This window comes from Amphiura filiformis, chromosome 3 (assembly GCF_039555335.1).
Source record: "Amphiura filiformis chromosome 3, Afil_fr2py, whole genome shotgun sequence".
In the NCBI taxonomy this organism is placed as follows: Eukaryota; Metazoa; Echinodermata; class Ophiuroidea; order Amphilepidida; family Amphiuridae; genus Amphiura; species Amphiura filiformis.
This window is the reverse complement of record NC_092630.1, coordinates 62,213,084-62,235,625: the sequence shown is the minus strand read 5'-3', so window position 1 is coordinate 62,235,625 and position 22,542 is coordinate 62,213,084. Positions and strand designations below refer to the sequence as shown.

Below are 22,542 nucleotides of genomic sequence, written 5' to 3'. Positions count from 1 at the left end.
GCTTTCTCATGCAGAAATGAGAGGCGACTTCAGGAAATTTGGCTTATAGATGGTAAAATACTACTAAAGCTGCCGTATTAGGTTAACGTGTAGACGCCAATAAAATATTCATCAGGTTCAGATGCTGTAAGGAGGTACTTACAACATCCATCACATACGGTAGTTTGTCATTGCCAGACATCGCATGGACAGAGGAGTTGGAGGGTGTCTTATGTAAGCTTACTGATGTTGATTTTGGAGACTGAAGCCTTTTAATGCTTGAATTTTTAATAATGCGAGGTCTACAGTACATGATTTATGCAGTAGAATGAAGAATTGAGTTTCTTTTTAAACTTCGCACGTCAGTTTCCCTTCATTCACATGACTATTAGGCTATGTGACATGATCAAGGAAAATGAATCTAATGTCGCAGTGTGCTGCTCAAGTTATTTTGTTTTTTATTATGTTTAGCAACTGATAAATATAGTACACGTCTGGCAATGCGTTATCCACATTTTCCATCTACACACCCGGATAGGGAGGGGAGGGGTACTCCTGGTTGAAGGCGTACTCGGGGATGTGGCACGGGTTTGGGGTACCTTTTCAGCGTTTCGATATATCGATGGGTTTTCAGTGGAGCGCCTTAAGTTGGGTGCTTTTTGGGTGTTTTTATTAAAAATTTGAATATTGATGGGTGGCAAAAACAGCAAAAGGTTGCTAGATTCCCCCCTCATCGAGCTACACACTAGGCTTAATGTAGAATTGGAATATCATCAATTATCTTACTCGTGCTCGTGTCTTACTAGTGCTTAGTGCAAAATTACGTATTGGATTTATTGGGAGTGGCTTTCTGTTTCTTGTTCTTTTTCTGCTTCTTTCATTTCGCTCCAATATTTTAAGATTGGCTCAAGCAATTAATTTGAACATGGTCCATGCAACACCCAAGTGTGTGTCCGCCCGGACTGATTGGTAAACATGGTAAAACAAACAAAAAACTCTTGAAGTTGGAGACAAAAATTTGTTTTCAGCAGAACCTCAGTTTTCAGCAATCTTTTCTATTTCGAGGAGAACATGCATAATGTTTACCAACAATGTTATTAACCATTCCCTTGTGTTTATGAACTACAATTTGAATTAGGTTTACACAAGGTAACGCACTAACAACTACATCACGATATGTGATTTTGAATGCATATACTCAGCCAACAAATTTACTGTAATTCCTTTCTCAGCTCAGGCATAGTGCTTTCCTGATTACAATTCAACTTCCGGAATGAAAAAAGTTCGACGACTTTTAGCATGCTGGCTTAAGAAGGGAAAGAAAAGATTGACACAGAATTGAAGATAAAGAAAGTTTATAAGAGTACTGCCCTTTAAAAAAATAAGAGCAGCTAGCGGCGCGCATACTCTAAACGTTGATGCGGCTTGGATGCAACTAAAGTGAGTAAATAAAAGCGCCACAATGTAGAGTAATTTATATTACTTATATGGGATGATGGCAGTATACTAGTAATGAAATAAGCTCAATGCAACTCTTACTAGAGGAGTGTTGGAACACAATTACATGTAACCTCCCCGGTTCAGTATACAGAGATCCCCCGTTTGACTTTTCAAATAGTGCAGCACGCGCGGGAAGCCTAGTGGGAGCGGTGCCTATAAGCTAGCGGTACTTGTTCAAATATTGAGAAAAATAAAGCCCACATTCACAGGGAAAAGTAAAGGTAATAAGCTACAACATTTAGAGATTATAATACCCTCCTCCACATCATTGACCCACAGCTACAATACTAAAAGATTATAATACCTTCCTTCGCATTCTAGATCTTCAGCTACAACACTAAGCAATTAAAATACCCTCATTCGCATCCTAGATCCTCAGCTACAACACTAACTGATTTTAATACTCTCCTTCATATCCTTGATTCTCAGCTGTAACACTATGATTATATGACCCTCCTTCACATCTTTGATCTTCAGCTACAATACTAAGGTATTATAATACCCTCCTTCACATCCTTGATTATCATGCATCTACTCATATATAATATAATACCCTCCTTCATATCATTGATCCACAGCTAGCTGCAACACTAGGTGATTATATTACCCTCCCTCACATCATATCCTTGATCTTCAGCTGCAACACCAAGAGATTATAATACCCTCCTTCATATCCTTGATCCTCAGCCACAACACTAAGATATTAAAACCCTCTTTCATATCCTTGATCCTCAGCTACAACACTAACTGATTATAATATACTCCTTCACATCCTTGATCCTTAACTGAACCACTAAGAATTATAATACCCTCCTTCACATCCTTGATCCGCAGCTGAAACACTATTAAGAGATTATAATACCCTCCTTCACATCCTTGATCATCGGCTGTAACTCTAAGAGATTCTAATACCCTCTTTCACATCATTGATCTTCAGCTACAATACTATTGCTTATATGACCCTCCTTCACATCCTTGATCCTTAACTGTAATGCACTAAGAGATTTTAACACCTTCCTTCACATCCTTGATTCTCAGCAAAAACACTGATGATAACACCCTTCACCTACTTGATCCTCAGCTGGAACACTAAGATATCATAGTACCCCATTTCGTATCCTTGATCCTCATCTCTAACACTAAGAGATTATTATAAACCTTCACATCCTTGATCTTCAGCTACATCACTAAGATATTATATTACCCTACTTCACATCCTTGATCATCAGCTGCAACACTAAGAGACTATATTACCCTCCTTCACATCTTTGATTATAATGCATCTACAACACCAAGTGATTATAAGGGTAATCTACGAGCAAAATTAACATGCTATTAATATAATTATCGTCAAGTGGAGGTCTTTGCCAATCATAAGCCCTTGCAAGTATTGTATGAATTAAACTGTGTGTGGTCTGTGGCTGGCAATTCTATAGACACAATGAGAGAGTGATGATCAATTATCTTAGTCAATAGAAATATGCCTCTTTTTATTAAATAGAATAGGGAAGATATCTGTACAGGTGAATTTTATTTTATTAATTCCGTTTATTTGTAATGCAGCGCTTGATGGTGCGTTTACATTTCCACGTGATTCGGTGTGTACAAATGTAATTATTGACCTGGTGGTGACGCTGTGTAACATTATCTTCCTTCTCGTCCTTGATCCTCAGCTACAACACTAAGATATCATAATACCCTCTTAAACATCCTTGATCCTTAGTTGCAACACTCAGAGATCATATTACCCTTCTTCAGATCCTTGATCCTCAGCGAGAGACTATATTACCCTAATTCACATCCTTGATCCACAGCCATAACACTAAGAGATTATATAACCCTCCTTCACACCCTTGATCATAAGCTACAACAATAAGTGATTATAGTACCCTCCTTCACATCGTTGATCCTTATAGCCGCAACACTAAGTGGTTATAATATCCTCATCCACATCCTTGATCCTCAGCTGAAACACTAAGTGATTATATTACCCTCTTTCACATCCTTGATCTTCAGCTGTAACGCTAAGAGTTTATAATACATACATCCTCAGCTACAACAATAAGTGATTATAATACCCTACAACACTTAGAGATTATAATACCCTCCTCCAAATCCTTGATCCTCAGCTACAACACTAAGAGATTAAAGTACCTTCTTTCACATCCTTGATCCTCAGCTACAATACTAAGAGATTAAAATACCTTCTTTCACATATATAGTGATTTTTGGCTTACTTTTATCCGTAGGCCTATACTCATGCTCTGATGTTAATTATAATTATGTGCGGACCATTTCCATATTTTACTTTTTATCTGTTTTGCTACCCCCCCCCCCCCACCTACTCTTTTTCTGTATGCATGCTACACTTTAATATTTGAGTACTTCCTCGTCTTTATTGTTTTATTCAGCAAATTTAACTTAAACAAAAAACAAAATTAAACATTTTTAATTTTTAATTTCATTTAATTTTTTAATTTTTTATTTATGTATTTTTTATTGTATTTTTTATTTATTAATTTTTTATTTTTTTAACACATGTATTTTGTAGGCTTACAATACTTGGTTTGTAATATGCATATCACTCTTCTCTCTTTTAGTTTGAGTGACATTAGTCCACTTATCTCTCTCTATTCATTCTCTTCTTCTTCTATTGTCTGCGACCCCTCATGACATCTACATCCTGTCAATTAGGACAATACCCTATTGTCCTGCGGTGTTGCTCATTTACATAATTATATTGCTTTCCTGTTTCTCATTGTAGTGAACCGTCTTTCATAGAGGTAAGACGTGCTTATTTTGCTCTGAGCTTTGTTTGCTACTGAGTTCTATTTGAACTTGCCTTCAGTTTTTGACTTGAATTTTATTTTTACTAAATTGTTTTTTAACTACAGTTACAGTATGTAGTTTTCGTTGTTTGCTTTTATATTTTGTTGTCTGTCCCTGAAGAAGAGCAGTTTATCTGCTCGAAACGTCGGTTGTATTTTTGTTAACTTTGTCTACCATCCCTGTGGTTTTGGATTTTTTCTAATGCAGACGTAACAGTGCATGTACACCATTCTGGTTTACATACTGCATTAGTTTTTATCTGGTCTTTGTCTTTGTTCCCCACACCAAGTTGGTATACCTGGCTCGAATCTTTCTCTTCTTTCACATCCTTGATCTTCAGCGGCAATTATAAGATATTATATATATTACCATCCTTCACATCCTTAATCCTTAGCAAAACACTAAGTGATAATAATACACTCCTTTACATTATTGATCCTTATTCGCCACTTGCACGGTTCCGCCATTATGCACTATGTGCGGGGAGAGCCTCGAACTGGCAGCATACATGAATGGGAATTGAACCAGTCATAACATTCTGTGTAAGGTTACGTAATTCTTCCTTTCATGGATGCTGCCAGTTCGAGGCTCTCCCGCATATAGTGCATAATGGCGGAACTGTGCAAGTGGCGAATAGCCTTCTAACACTGAGTGATTACAATATCCTCCTTCACATCCTTGATCATAAGCTACAACACTTAGATATTATAATACACTCCTCAGTATACTTGATCCTCAGCTAAATTACCATACATAGGATCTATATGACAGCTGCAAAATTAGAACACCCTCCTTCACATCCTTGATCCTCTACGTGATTATATTACCCTCCTTAGCATCCTTGATCATAAGAGGCAGAATTAAGCCATATTATAACATTTCTTTAAAAATAGATTAGTATTTATTTTTTATAAAATGTTAGCCCTTTTAATTTTGGCCGAACAAGTGAGGTAAAGCATAGAAAATTGGAATTTACTACTAGCGCCCATGCATGTTACTCCCGCGGTTGTAATACGATACGATCCTCGGGGTGTGTGTGTATGTGTATCCCGCACGCTGTGTACGTACTGCGTTTTCGACTAATATTTCCTTTGTAATAATAAAACGCCTGTTCCATCGTTTTCCAAAGTAGATTACATTCGTGTAAAAAACAAAAATTTAAAATTTTTTTTGAGGGCGTTCTCCTCGGCAAATGTTATAATGTGGCTTTAAGGGATTATATTATACTCCTTCACATCCTTGATCATCAGTTGCAAAACTAAACTAGAGGGCCTTATATTTGTACACAAATACGGCTATACCCGCATGTTATCGGTATACACAAACTTATTAGTCCTTATTTGCTGAGGACTTAAAATAAAGAAATTGTAAAAAGTCGCCTAATTGGGCGGAAAATGTGAAAAAAGTGAAAGTCCAAGTCACAAGTTTTAATTTAATGTAGGTTGCAACCTCGTAGCACTTAAAATAAAGAAATTGTAAAAAGTTGCCCAATTGGGCGAAAAATGTGAAAAACTGAAAGTTCAATTCACAAGCTTTATTTTAATGTAGGTTGCACTCTGGTACCCACTTAAAATAAAGAAATTCTAAAAAGTCGTCAAATTGGGCGAAAAATGTGTAAATAGTGAAACTGGGGCCCATAATATGCTACATATTATGGGGCTTATATATATGTACATATCTATATAATAAGACGCTATTCTCTGAAGATATGTCTGTAGATTTGTCTGAGGCCGTCGTAGGTTGTACGGGGCTCAGACTCGGTGGGTGAGTGTAGTTCTGTCCTGGCAAGAAGAAGTTTATGTTCGTTAAGTCATCCGACCCGGGCCCCCTCCCAGGGAATCGTCTCTCTTACTCTCCATAGATTGCTGTTGTCAGTCTCTCTTATTCACAGTGAAGCTATGCAATATGATTAGGGGAAAACTATTCCAGAAGGAGTGTGTAAATTAAATGGAACAGCCATTTCAGAGGGAGTATGTAAATTAAACGGAACAGCCTAATTTGGGGACATTTCAGAGGCAGTATGTAAATTAAATGGAACAGCCAATGGGTATGTAATTTAACTGGAACAGCCTTAACGCTTCACGCTGGTATTTCCAATTACCATCATATACACCAGGCACAAAAAGAAACTCGTCAGTTATATTCATCCTTGCTGTTCAATAACTTGATAATTTTGGATTATTCTGAAATATACATTTTGTTAATTGGACTTTGCTTTCTCAGTTGACACCCTGATCGTGAAAAACGAACAAGAATTGACCAAGATATGCGCCTCCAAATCCTCAAACCCCCAAAAGAAAAGTTTAATTCTCTAGTGTTATCAGTAGACTCAAGCTGGGCACTGTAGCTGCTTTACTGAGTAATGGCCGGCCCTATGTTTTAGCATTTGGGGCCCTGGGTGTCTCTTGGTGTTGTAGATGCATGGGGATCAAGGATGTGAATGAGGGTATTATAATCACTTAGTGTTGTAGCTTATGATCAAGGATGTTGAGGTATTATAATCACTAAATGTCGTAGCTGAAGATCAAGGATGTGAAGGAGTATTGGAAAAAATAATGTTTTTGTACTCGGAACTGGTGAATTCGAATATTGGTGAATTCGAATATAAATGAAACTTTGAAATTCAAAATTCAAAAATATGCAATAAACGAGAAATTACTTCACTAATCCCCAATATTAATGCTATATCCCTCTATAGCATTCTTATTTTACACTCAGCATGCTCGTGCGCTCAGTGTCATTCTGGGTTCAGCCTTCGACTTCACCCAGTATGACACTTCGCGCACGATAATAATTTCCCGTCGTACCACACCTCCGCTTCACCTAATAACTAATAATACCCTCCTCCGCATCATTGATCCCCAGGTAAAATACTAAGAGATTGTAATATCCTCCTTCACATCCTTGATCCTCGGCTACGTCCATTACACTCCTCCACATCTTTGATCCTCAGTTGTAAAACTAAAAGATTATAATACCCTCCTTTACATCCGTGATCCTCAGCTGCAACACTGAGAAATTATAATACCCTCCTTCACATCCTTGATTCTCAACTACGTGATTATATTACCCTCCTTCACATCCTTGATCCTTAGCTACAACACTAAGTGATTATAATGCCCTCCTTCACATCCTTGATCCTTATCTACAACACTAAGAGATTATAATACCCTCCTTCACATCCTTGATCCTTAGCTACAACACTAAGAGATTATAATACCCTCCTTCCCCTCCCTAATAATCTTCACCTACAACACTTAGTGATTATAATACCTCAACATCCTTAACATCCGTAACATCCTTAACAACACCCTCATTCATATCCTTGATCCTCAGCTGCAACACTAAGAAACTATAATACCCTCCTTCCAATCCTTGATCCTCTTAGTGTTTTCGCTAAGGATCAAGAATGTGAAATAGGGTATTTTAATCTCGTGTTGCAGGTGAGGATCAAGGATGTAAAGGACGGTATTATAATCTTCTAGTATTGCAGCAGAGGATCAAGGATATGAAGGAGGGTATTATAATCTCTTGGTGTTGTAGATGCATGATAATCAAGGATGTGATGGAGGGTAATATAATCACTTAGTGTTTCAACTGAGGATCAAGGATGTGAAGGAGGGTATTATAATCTCTTAGTGTTGCAGGTGAGGATCAAGGATGTGAATGAGGGTATTATAATCACTTAGAGCTGTAGCTTATGATCAAGGATGTGAAGGTATTATAATCACTAAGTGTCGTAGCTGAAGATCAAGGATGTGAAGGAGGATATTATAATCTCTTAGTGTTGTAGCTGAGAGGATCAAGGATGTGAAGGGGTATTTTTGTACTCGGAATTGGTAAATTCGTAAATGAAACTTTGAAATTCAAAACTCAAAAATATGCAATAAACGAAAAATTACTTCACTAATCTCCAATATTAATGATATATCCCTCAATAGCATTCTTATTTTACACTCAGCATGCTCAGTGGATCACTTGGGTATCGAAGCAGTATACGCATTAATGACAAGTTTCTAAAAAGCCCAGAGACTAGGAAAATTGGGATAGTTGAAGTTATGTATCGCGTAGGGAGGAGTGCATCTAAACCAACAAAGAAATAACGTACTGTTGGAGGAAACTTGAATTACACAGTGAATTTTGTTTTTCCAAACTGTATGATATAGTAAAAAAAAAAAAATCAACTGGGATTGTATGACTTAGTTGATCATAAACGATTAAATATTGATGAAAGTGCTGTAATGAGTAATTCGGTCTATTCACAATACGATGTGCCTCCAGCGGTAACTAGGGAGAGGCCAAAATACGCAGTGCATCATGGGAAAATGTCAACATCTAACGCCCGCGTAATACGAATACAGGGCCGGAACATGTCATTGTGTGTTTAAATGTCAATATATTCATTATGTTACACGCGAATGTACACTAAACAACAGTTTACAATAATTGTAGTAGATCCATTTTGATCTATTGATCACACGGAATCCTTCGTGGAGCTGTTTTCAGAATTATTATTATCACGCTCGCGTAAAAAATCTAATGATGGCTAGGAAAGCGATGTCGACCCTGGAGGTCAAAAATTGGACTAGCAAAAACCGTTGGCGGCACATTGTATTGTGAACCGCGAGGATTGCAAGAGTGTTTTTTTTTCATTTCGGGATGATATCACAATAAAAGACATCACAAAATTATGATTTTACCATTTATTATTTGAAGCTAAACATACTACTGCCACTTCCTCAGTGACGTACTTTACAATTACCTTTTACAACGGATATTGCATGCACAACTTATAGAATGGAACGTGAAATGGTGTTTTGCATTTATTAAGGTATATTTCAAAGGGTTAAAGCCAGAACAATCAAATGTTTCTCATGTTTACTGAAAAGGGTTATTAGGCCAAACAAACAATGAGTTTCACACAGTTTGGGTGCTTAGGCTCAAAAGGTTTTTTTTTCATTTTAGCGAAAAATGAGAAACATTGATTTTTAGACATGGGCTGGTCTGTCTTAGACATCAACTTCAAGATTTAAAGCTGTTTTATTAAGATTTGGTTATACGTAATGAAACTTATTTTAAAACAAGTTGTACAGGAGAGGAAAACTACCCTCACATTCATTTGTTTATATAATCTCAATATTTGTGTGTGCAAAATTGTCGCCAATTTTCCCCCGCTGTATAACTGAAAACAAACAGGTTTGGAAAGTACAACAAAGTTATATGTAGTTCTATTTTCACATCTTTTCGCCATTGGAATGTTGCCAAATATCAGCACAAGTCAAAGCTGGTAACCATGCTGTTCCAAGAATTCTTTAAATTTTTAAAAACAGTTCTTTCACAGAAAAGCGAATAAAGAGATCGTAAACAAGAGTGAAAATATTATGCTTCGTGATTGGTTTAATTAGGTCATGTGAGGGCTTTTCCGGTTTATTTATACCTATTGGTCATGAATATTAGGCAGCAAATGGTCGTTAAATTGAATAACTTTTCATGAAAAAGGGGCGAATATAATTTTCATAATTATTTTCTTTGCAAATTTACATGTGGGTTTTGTCACCTGCCAAGAAGGAACACGAACACTATAAGATGACTTCCCCTACTGTCTAACATGGATGATCGTCTTTCCTGGGAGAGTTTCCAGCCGTCAGATAGTTATCATTAATACGTACAGAGGAGCCCAGTGCGTTTATTGTCTTTGCAACCAAACGTAGTAGGTTTCTGGTAATTTTGGCGTTCCTTAGCAGAGGTCAGAAGAGTGATGTGCTTGTCGAAGTACGAAGCGTCTTTTTGTGGTTTGCTTATTGGTTTCAAACTGCATTTTTGGTTGCAACCGACAAGATTATCGGCAACAACCATCTTCTGGAGCAAAGTGCAGGCATCTCCGGTTTCCTGTAAAAAGATGTCTTTGAAGCAGATTCCCTTTGTTCATTCAACAAACATTTGTCCATCAAAATGTTCATTAGATATGCCTTCTGTCCCCAACTGCGGAGTCTTTTACGCATGGGTAAACGTCATCTCCGAGACACTGAAGAACACACCCCTGCATAGATTGAATCGTGGACGGCTCCTTGCACGTATCAGATGCATCACGTGTCATCCTATTACCCTCGCCCGTCGCACGCAACATACGATTATTGAAACAGCTTCCCATAGGCAGAGGATGTATCATGATATTTGCCATGAGAAATTGAATATTCTGAGCTGGTTGATCTGGTACAGGTGAGTCATCGTCAGCGTTATAAGCAAGGACTCGAGACGGAACGGTGTTGTAGGGAGCTTTTTGAAGTTCTTCTATGATTTGCTCAGCACACTCATGAGAAGCTCCAGGTGTACCACCAGTGCACGGATAAAGGCGAGTAAATAGAACAATCATGGCCGGCGGACCATGGGTACCTTCATTGACGAAACGATTCCACATGCCTTCCAGCTCATCAAGTATGATTTCCTCTGCATGTAAATCAAGTTGTTGGTCTGGTCTGGCAACGATATAGTTCCAAGGTGATGCAGGACTGAAGGGATTAGTGTTATCTACCCATGGCGTCCCGTCATTGTGATGGGGATGGAACTGAAACTGTCCCAAATCCCCCACTTCTGTTTGGTCAAGGAAGATCAGCGCTGCAAACTGACGTGCTGTTGCCTGACCCCGAAGTTCAGTGATTCTGGAATAGATGAAATTGGAGAGGTTATCATCGGTGACTCCATAACAAAGTTTAAGTTGCAAACATATAGCAAGGGCTACCGTCAAAGTAACGAGTGCTCGGTGGATCATCTTGAATCTGAAAAGTAGGATAATAATCAAGATTAGGCGAATCGAATAAAGTGTATTATATAAGTCTCGAAAATTTTAAATGATGCTGAGAAAAAGTATTCTAAAACGGTGATTACGTATATGCTGATTACAAAACCCACGGTGTTAAAGCTGGTTGTTGTAGCCAAAATTATATGGTTTTATAATGTGCCATATTACATAACAGGGAAATCAGCATTAAAATAGTCTGAAGAAATTGTTGTTGTTTATAAAGCCGCAGTACATCAAATCACTGCGCGAAAGGTGCAATAGGCTGAGTTCCGGTTATATGGCTACTGGAGGGATTGTATTGTCCTTAGGGACCATTTTCTTCGTGAGGTTGGCATGTTCAAGTGCCGTAGCCAAGGGGGGGGGGAGCTGCCTCCCCTGTGAGAAGTCTTGCACCCGTTATCCCCCCCCCCTGTGGGCTGCTAGCTGCAGTGATAAGATTGTAGCCATTTTTTGTAATTTTAGCACATTTTTAACCATTTTCGTCAAAGTTGTCCCCCTTAAAAGTTTGCTTACCTATCTTTGCCCACCCTCTAAAAAGTGCTGGCTACGCCACTTGCATGTTCTGATTTAAATAAAAGATGCTAAAATAGATATGAAATGATACAAATCGATTTCACAAGAAAAGTAGGTCCAGTCCGAATTACTGCTAACAGAGCAGGTTTCAATACTAGTTTTGGTATTGCAATAGCGGTGTCGCTTTTCAACATTTTTAAATAAAAAACTGAATCTATAAAATGACCAAAATTGAACGACATACAAACAAGTTTAGAATCAAGTCAGTTTTAGTGTTCTAAATAATGCATTTTATGTTAACTTATAAGAAAACCTCTAAAACTACAATTAAACATAGAAAACGTTAAATGGTGATTCTATAATTTATTGTCCTAATAAACACAATAACAATAAACTGTATACCCATTTTACAGTTTGGCAAGTAAATTTAAGCAACAGGCAGTATTTCCACTTCAGGGACCATAAAAGAAAGGCTGACAAATACCTTGGTAAATTGGTAGAACGTGCCGCTGTAAATAGTAGTCGTTAGTCTTCACTTCTGAAGCATAGGTCTTAGTTTATCAACACCAACTGTCCATTCAATATATCAACCGTTTATATTTAAATGGTGTAGGCTAATGATTGGCCGTGAATGTAGGAGGAATCGTTGATTTTAGGCGGATTGTATTTTACATCCAAGCACAAATGATAATAACGTTGATTGGTGGAAAACAAGTCACGTGTACCAGATGTTATAAAATTTAAAAACTCTCGAGATGCGCTCTAGACTACATAGGGAATGACAACAAGTCCTTTCGACTTGATGGAATCGTATTTCTTAGGTCTATCTTTCTCAGCTTTCTTACAACTTGAAGTTTCTTATATATTTTTTTATAACTTCGTCATATGTGGGTTGTGATCTTGCAATGCGTTTGTAGTATTTTTGTTCCGTGATCTGACGTGGAATAATATTTCCTATCCGAAAGACAAGTCATCCTGCCTTTGTATTCTGAGGGTTATTGGTAGCAAATGTCATTTTACAAGTTCACATGTACGCCGACGATACACAGCTTTATTTATCTTTTGATTTAGATAGTGCATCAGATGAACTTTCTTCACGTTCGCAAATTGAATTATGTATCAAGGACATTAAATCATGGATGACTGTAAATAAATTGAAATTAAATGATGACAAAACTGAACTTCTTATTATCACCTCCAAATATAATCAATCAAAACTTCGCTCCAACTCTTTTCAAATTGATTCTGCCAACATTCAAGCTTCTACTAATACTCGCAATCTAGGAATTATATTTGACAACATTCTCTCAATGGACGACCACATCAAAAATGTGTGCAAATCAACTTATTTTCAGATTAGAAACATTAATGAAATTCGCAAAGTGCTCGATTATGATACTGCTGCAACACTTGTCCACGCTTTGGTCACATCACGTCTTGACAATGGAAATGCTTTATTATATGGAATCACTGAACGACAACTCAATAAACTTCAACAGGCTCAAAATGCTGCTGCACGCATGCTCACAAGGACTAGGAAATTTGACCATATTTCACCCGTCTTACAACGTCTGCATTGGTTACCAATACGGTATCGCATTCATTTCAAACTCCTTCTTCTCACCTGGAAAGCGCTCCATGACATGGCACCTTCTTATATCAGTGAACTTATCAATTTTTATATTCCATCACGAAACCTTAGATCATCTGATAAATGTCTTCTTTCAGTTCCACGGACTTCTTCATCATTTGGCGACCGGGCCTTCTATGCTTGTGCACCTGCACTTTGGAACTTGCTTCCTTTAAATCTGCGTATATGTGATTCACTTGATATTTTCAAAAAGACTTTAAAAACTCATCTGTTTAAGATTGCTTATGACAATTGACTTCTATATGTGACTGTTTTTATAATTGTGTGTTAATTTTTAATTGTTCAATGTTTGCGCCTCGGAATAGGTTGTCTAGATAGATGGCGCATTATAAATGCATTATTATTATTATTATTATTATTATTTAGGAGATGTTTATGATATTGAGCTCTTTGAGTGTGATACAACAATATTAATGCAACAAAGACGTACCTGCATTTTTGTCATTTGAGAAAAGTAGCATTAAAGAGTTTTTATGTGTATTTATCACTTGGTGGTTTTTCTGAGTTGCAAGAAAATTCCTTTCAAACCTATCTGACTACCAAGAAAAACTATTTAACAGTTTCACGGATGTGAAGCACGCATGTGTGTTTATACAGACAATCGTACTTATAAAACAGCGCGGATGGTGATCGACAAAAAAACAACCACTTGAATAATGAAAGCGGAATTTTTAAATGTTGGCAGAGTTTCAATGTAGTTGGGTACTAAATGAACAAACCAAAAGATCGATGACGGAAGGGGTAAAAATACTCGATTACGTTTATACAAAAAACATCGGTCTGAAGAATGTGTTTTGTTTTCATTATTACGTTTCTGGCAGAGAGGGAGGGGGTCGGCTGAGAAACGAAACTAGTTACGTTTATAGGACGTCATCGATCTTTTGGTTTGTTCCCTAACACGTCTTGTCACCGGATCGGATCTTGCCACAACAGGAACAATCGCTTGTTTTTAATACCTTGCTTCCGATATTTGACTTTCGGTTTTTGTTTGATGAGGCGACTCGGCCAAAATAACATTTTACAAGGTGTCCCGAAATTAACCAGTTGATTTATTTATTTATAACAATTCGGTCAGAAGATATTAAACCCTGTTTTTTTTTTTTTTTGGATAAAGGGGATAGGGGATTAAAAAAAGGGATTTAGGGGATAAAAAAAACCCCTCTAAAACCCTGTAGCACCCTGATGAAAATGGGCAAGTCAACTTGTAAAACGACCATTTCACATGCATCCACCTCCCAAAGGCTCACGAAAAACATATCAAAGGTCCAGGAAGAATCGGAAAATCCACATTTTTTAAATTCCGCGCTCATTTTTTTTTTTTTTTTTAAAGAGCAATTATTTTATAAAAACGACGTTGTTTACCACCCTCGGATTTTGATAGCGTTTTAATCTAGCACATAATAGGGTGATGTCATCAATTTGGCTTATCGGATGGTCCAACAAGTACATAAAGCCGATAGTAATTCAAACAACAACATGCAGGGGCGTAAATCCGTTTTTGAAAGTGTGGGGCACACAATGACCATTGTTAATCAATGATACTTCGGCGCGACAGCGTCTCACGGATGTGCCCCCTCATAAGTGGTATATTTGTCAAAATGAAGCCCCAATTGAAGCCATTTGGAGGAAGATTTTGACACTAGTATTGTGTAAGTTTTAATAGACGAGTTATTGTTGGTCGAAGCAGCCAGATTTTCATTATTTAAATCAATATATTATTGAAAAAACCCACTTTGATGTTTTGCAAAAGTTAATTTTACAATTCATATAGTTTGAAAACTTGCTTGTTGTTGTTTCAGCCCTCTTTACAGTATAACTCAAGAACCACAGGATCTATCTGTGATATTTCTTCTACACACTCGCTATGAATTGATCAATGCAATTTTTGCCAAAGCTTACTACCATTCGCCAGATGCTATGCACTACCAATCGCAACATTTTATATAGAATAGTTCCTAACCTTAAATGACCCTCGTATAATGTTCAATTCTAGACCTGATCAATACCAACAACTATCACACTAATTATTTTAGCTACTTTTAACATACGGTAGATTTTTGTTTCGATATCATATGATAATATTCATCTTTTTTTGTATTTTTGTGGTAATTTTCATTCTATTAACTGTATATTTGTGTGCAAATTGAGGGCGCTATTTTATATTCAAATTAGCCAAATAATATGAGTTATACCTTACACTTCATGATAATTTTTTTTTTGAAAATTTCCTTTCCATTTGTTAGTCTTTTTTATGATATTCTAATACCATTATGCAAGTGTCTACCCCTTGTAAAGATGTACACAAGATTTAGATAAATAGTGCCATCATTGTTCAACTTTGCTTAGAAATTACTCAGCTTGCATGCCATCAAACAACCATCTCTTTTCTCTCTCTTAATATCCTTTTATCCCCTTTTCTTCTCTCCTTTCCCTTTTTTCGGGGTATTGTATCCCAACTTTAAAAAGTGGGGGACGTGTCTCCCTGTCCCCACCCTATTTTTGCCATTTACAGCATGCACGGAATGGATACCTATCATGGTCGATGACTATACAGTAACACTATGAGAGATTGGTCAGTGCTTTGGAAGTAAACAAATGCATAAATCCAACCACTAATTCATTTTATATTTTGTTCAATCTTCTCTTTATAAACTAGTGCACTTGTAAAGGCACCAGCAGCTGTGAGAGTACCGCAGCATGATAGCGATACAGTTTGACCCCTGATGATCTTTTGACCTTTGACATATTCCCGTCATATTGAGGGTTCTTTCTACATATAAGTCCAATTGGGCATACTTTAAAGTTTGACCCTATACGATCGACTTTTGACCTCACATGTCCTCGGTTTGATTTTGTTCAGGCTCCGGTGATATGGAGAAGTACTTTCATTTAAAATTTAACTCCTAGTTGACCTTTGACCTGAGATGACTTAAATTAATTTTTTGTACGTGTTCCCATCCCCTCATACGAAGGATACAACCCACCAAGTTTTAAATTTAGCCCGTAGATGACCTTTGACCTCGATTGTTTACCTCGATTTTATTTCACGCATATATTCCTCTTGTATCGAGGATTCCACCCATAAAGTTTGAACCCGATTGGACATAGTTTGACATTTTGACTTATGACCTCCGATGACCTTTAAAACAAGCCGGTCAACATACAAAGGCAGGTACCGATCCATATCTGAAATATCGAATCGATGTGTCGAAGCGCGGCCAAACGCATAGCCGGACATAGGCGCAGACAGAGCTCATTATATTTATAGTATAGATTAGTACAGCTGTGATAGCTGTGAGAGGACCAGCAGCTTGATAGCAATATTTGACCCCTGATTTACCCTTTTGACTTCTTTTGACATGTTCCCGTCGTATCAATAATTCTCTGGTTTGAGCCCAATCGACTGAGCATACTTTAACGTTTGACTCCGTATGACCTTTGACCTCGGTATAATTTTGTTCATGCTCCTGTGGTAAGGGGAATTACTTTAGTCACCAAGTTTAAGCCCAATCGGGCAAAGTTTACAGTTTAGCCCCTAGATGACCTTTGGCCTCGGTTGACCTCGATTTATTTCGCCTGATCAGACAAAGTTTGACATTCTGACCTTTGACCTTCGAAACTACCCGGCCAGCATGTAACGCCCGGTACCGATCTATATCCGATATATCGCATTGGATGTGTCGAAGCGCGGCGAAACCCATACTAAGTAGCCGGACACACATACAGACATACTTCGCTCGTTATTTTATCCAAGTAGATATCGGTGTGGATATTTTGAAGTGAGTATAAAAGCGCCACGCTACTATTTGGAATAGGTAGGAATATATTGATAGATGAGGGCAGTATAAACTGAATTAAACTGTGATTCGTGTCAGTCGAGTATTATGGATTATAAGGGGAAGTAATTAACAATAAAAGAGTTTAGCTTAGAAAGGTCTCCTTACGAAACGATTTGATTCAAATCTTAGACTTACAATTTGACAAAGAAAAATCGGGCCTTTTCGTAAAATATTTTCTAATCTATTGTATTATCATTCATGGTACGGTACCATTTACTGGCGCTCTAGCTCCAGCAAAATTCAAAAAGATGAGGGAGTAAGCTAATTTTTGAATTTTGATTATATGACTTGTAAAATATGATTTTGTAAAGAAATCTATTTCTGTGCACAGTCCTTTCATCCATACAAGCTGTAGTATACTAGATTTTAAATAGAGTCCCCATTCAGGTAACCCCATTTGAAATTCACACTCCCTGTGTGGGAGAGTAAGGTCATGTCTTTCATAGGGGGTGTATGGATTTCAATAGTAAATAGCTCATGGAACACGGCATTCAGACTTCCATTAGCCATCACGTTGCCTGTAACATCTGCTCTTTCATTGTTACTTTACAATATCTTCATTTCTCACATTAGGCGACAATCCGGGTGACAATAGAAAACAATCGTAAACCATCTAATTTGTCCAACACTATTATTCGTGACTTATATTTAGTCAGGAGTTTCTTATTAAGCCTTGATGCTGTGCTCACCACACTCGCTTGTAGCCTTGAATTGATAAAATTTGTTATAAAATTTACTTCTTTTACATATCATCATTTTCCATACAACCTTGCTTATGTAAAATTGTTGCAAAGTCATTGCAATTTCCCCAGTAATTTGTGTGCTATTTTTCTTTCTACAAATTAGTTTTCCCTAATTTTTCTTTCTAATTTATTTTCTTTCTAATTCTATTTTCTTCGTTTAATTTTCTTTGATATACTTTAAATGCTGTGATGCAGTGTCGCTATTATGTTGTGTACAACTATCGGTATGTTTTTAATACGAGGGTCGGCTAGTATATAATGAAAGTCAATGAAAGATCAATCTTTATCGGGGTTCTATGTAAAAATTACATAGATTTTTCATCATTTTTAGCGTTCATTTTCACTAAATGTAAAGAATATTTTGACGTATATAAAATTCTCCGCCTCCTAAACAACACCAACTGTACCACAATTGGGTATCACGAATCGTTATACATGTTGTGCAGTTAATATTCATATATTCCTTTAAACATATGATGCTTCAGTTTTTACATGTGATTGCTTAAACAATTTTTACATTTTTTTGCAAAAATATAAGAAAAAAGTCTAGGGTCGGGCCTATTTTTAATGTCGGTCGGGTTACGCAAATCAAAAATTGTTTAGCTTTTTATCATACTAAATAGTGCAAAAATGGCCCTTGGGCTTCGCAGTTATCTGCAAATATCTTGTGTTCATATCACCAATGGGTGTTGTGCCGTGAAGAAATACCAAAGCGTAAGAGACAATTGAATATATGAATACAAAACCCACCCAAGTCCATACTTTGGCCAAATTGAGTTAAGCATGGGAAATTGTTGCTATACATAGGCCTGTCATATGTATGAAAGAACAACCCAAATTCATCCTCTGTGTCTATTGAGCATGTGAAAAATAGCATGTATGAAAATAACACCCAAGTCCATGATTTGAGTCTTGTAACACATTGATTGTAATCCAGTATGTATAAAAGTCCAGTTGTAACACATTCATTGCTGGAGAGTGACTTTTGAAAAAAAAAATATGTGTTTAATCAAGGAAAGTGTGTGGTTTATCATGTTTATATTACATGGCAGAATGCTTATCAACATTATACATAACTGTGTGCTTTATTTTGTACTATCTTACTAGTGGTAATCTCATTCCAACATCATTGTCTTTGTATGTGATTCAAAAAACCACCCAAGTCCAGCATTAAAATGAACCCCACACAGTCCCTGAAATGCTAATCGTCATATCTAATACAGTTTAACCCACCATTTAAACGTAAAACGTACCATATTGACCAGGTAAATCTAACTGAAGGAATAAAAATGATACACATGTTTTTTTCTCAAAATCACTTCCCATGGACTTGGGTGAGTTTTGAATTCATGTATTCAATTATTCAACGAAATATTAACAGTTTTTCTGAAAGCCGAGCTAATTCCCGCCAGAATGGCTACGTCACGCCTACTTCCAGATATCAAGACCAAGAATGCTATAACATCCAGCCACGGTACTGTCTTCATTGACAAATTTGTGTAGGTAAGGGCGATAAAGTATGGCGTCCACACAATGTTGTGGTTATAGTTGCAAACAGAATAGAAGACAACGTTTTCTTGCTATCTTCTGAACTCAGAGTATGTCTTTTGTGAAATTCAAGAATCTAATGACGAGTAATACGATACAAATGTATGTATATAAAACTGATATAATCAGTGGCAGCCGATAGCAATGGTAAGAAAAATTGAATTGGAGTTAAAATTACCAAGCTCTGGTCCACAGCCAGCTCTATTGATCTGATCTACAGCTACTAACAATTATTATCTTGACAACCATATACTTTATATTTTCGTGATGTTTTAAGTGAAGATTCTTAAAGTGCTTAAGGGCTGGGGTATGAACGTTTGGACAGTATTTATTTTGGGACATTAGAGCACATCAGACATGTCGAATTGCATTCCGAATACGAAGAATGTCATTCTGATATCAAATAATTTTGATTTTTGAAATTCGCAATTTAATACACATTTTATGGCAAATCATTAAAATTGATATTTTTGATATTTAACAGTACTTGAAGTAAACTTTATAAATCTGATGATTTATACTTAAAGTGTATGTAGGTGGGATGAAAAGCCGACGATCAATTGAAAATTTTGACCTTTCGTATTGAAGATATGGATTTTTTTTTCCCAAAACACCAAAAAAAATTAGGTCTTTTGGGGAAAAAATCCATATCTTCAATATGAAAGGTCAAAATTTTCAATTGACCGTCGGCTTTTCCTCCCTGTTACATACACTTTAAGAATATATCATTAGATTTATATAATTTACTTTGAGGACTGTTATATATCAAAAATTTGAAAAATATCGAATTTTATTATTTTTCATAAAATTTGTATTATATTGTGATTTTAAAAAATGAAAATTATTTGATATCAGAAAGACATGCTTCGTATTCAGAATGCAATTCGATAGGTCTGAGGTGCTCTCATGTCCCACAAAAAATACTGTCGAAACGCAATAAACGCTCATTTTGGATCCCTTAATGATTTTTAAAATGTAACACGATCTTGTCCATGGGGGCCAAAGGAGGCATTTTTGAAAACGGAGTTACTGTAATTATTACATTAAACATACAATAGGCTATCATTTACTGAAAACACCAAAGGTCTAGCATCCCAGCAAACACAAACGTTTTAAAAACGTTTTATACAGGTGATATTCTTGGTTTTGGTATTAGTAAAAACGTTTTAATAACATTAAATATCAGGTTATATAAAAAAAAAACACTACAAAAATCTACAAGAATATCATGAATATTGGTAAAATATTTTAAAATGTTATTGTGAAATATTTTCTGCAAACATTTTTTGCAAAATATTTTGTCAACACTTTAAAAATAACAATATGTTACAATATTTGCAGTAAGTTATCATAAAATTTTTTTGAATGTTATGAAAACGTTTTATACCCTTGATATACCCTTTATATAACTCGACATTTAAGAGCTCTTGAACATAATTTTTTAGAAGTGGCTCTATACCTCAAAAAATAGATTTTTCTGATATTTTGTGTAATGATGCATGTTAGGGTGTTGACTACTTGTGTGACTAAAAAATTCAAAAATCGGCTCGTTGCCATGGAAACGGCCAAAACCCAGATTCTGTCATTTTGGGCCAAATTGGCAGTGAAATTAGTTAAAAAACATGTTATTTCAAGTGTTCGCTGCAACTAAGCCATATAATGCTGGTACATTACATTAAGTTCTTGTGAAAGGACATCTATTCATCTGATGATCAGCATATTTAGAGGTCAATAAGTTATTCTTAAGGGTACGTGCAGAGCCCATCTGCCAGGTGTATTTTCACTTTTTCATAAAATGTCATTTTAGCACCTAAAATATAATCATGAAAATCAACAACCCGGTGTTGCCAGGATTTTATCCATTCTTATGTGGGTAGTACAAGCTAGGTACTTTACATTTTAGTAAAAATCAGCTTGGGCAAATGTTACTTCTAAATACAGTGTTGCCAGAAAACCCGGTATTTTTGCAAATTGACATTTTGTCAAATTACGCCTTTTTGTCACAATTTTGTGCATTTTGACAAATATTTTCCTTCAAGGTGAATCCAAACAACACTTTTTCGTCTTTGTAAATATCTAAATACTGAAAATTCAAAATTAGTGTTGCCAGAGTTCTTGATAAAACACCCAATATTAGTATTTTACTGATAGTATGATTTGTTGTTGATGGTTTGATTGGGAAATGCTTATTTCTAATTTTCATACATCGAATGTACATAGTATAGATTGTTATATGAATGTTTAAACACCTGAGCACAAAGTAAGTGTTGCCAGAATTCTTGATAAAACACCCAAAATCATAATGCTATGATCCAGTCCTCTCACGCTAAAGTTGACAACGTCAAAATTTGGTTTACTATCATCAATAGCTTGTCCTAAAAAGCGTATTCAAATTGTAAAAACCCCACGGTTCTAGTATTATCTAGTACAAAGTTATAGTCAGGGTAATTATGGGTATTAATTTTGTTCTTTGTTTTCTATTGAATTTTGAACTGGTCACTCAAACCTTACTGGACTGGATCAATAATAATCAAAAATATTGATATCAATTTCAGCAATAATTAAAAATATATAAATATCGTTATCAATAATAAACAAAAATATTATCATCAATATCAAAAATATTAACATCAATAATATCAATAATAATCAAAAATATTAACATCAATATCAATAATTATCAAAAATATTAATATTAATATCAATATAATCAAAAATATTAATATCAAAAATAATCAAAAATATAAATATCAATTTCAATAATAATCAAGAATATTAATATCAATATCAATAATAATCAAAAATATTAATATCAATATCAATAATAATCAAAACTATTAATATCGATATCAATATCAATAATAATCAAAAATATTAATATGAATATGAATAATAATCAAAACTATTAATATGAATAATAATCAAAAATATATATCAATATCAATAATAATCAAAAATATTAATATCAATAATAATCAAAATATTGATATCAATTTCAGTAATAATTACAAAAAATATAAATATTAATATCAATATCAATTATAATCAAAAATAATGATATCAATTTCAGTAATAATAAAAAAATATATATATCGTTATCAATAATAAACGAAAATATTATCATCAATATCAAAAATAAAC

General features: G+C 35.7%; 1 long non-coding RNA gene across 1 annotated transcript; it reads right to left on the bottom strand.

Annotated features, from left to right (window-relative positions):
* Positions 1-9,017: 9,017 nt before the first annotated feature.
* Positions 9,018-12,333, bottom strand: LOC140148902 (uncharacterized). The gene is made up of 2 exons (XR_011858535.1): positions 12,105-12,333; positions 9,018-11,084 (listed from the first exon to the last, which is right to left on the bottom strand). It is a non-coding gene; the product is annotated as an uncharacterized lncRNA (long non-coding RNA).
* Between the last annotated feature and the right edge of the window lie 10,209 nt (positions 12,334-22,542).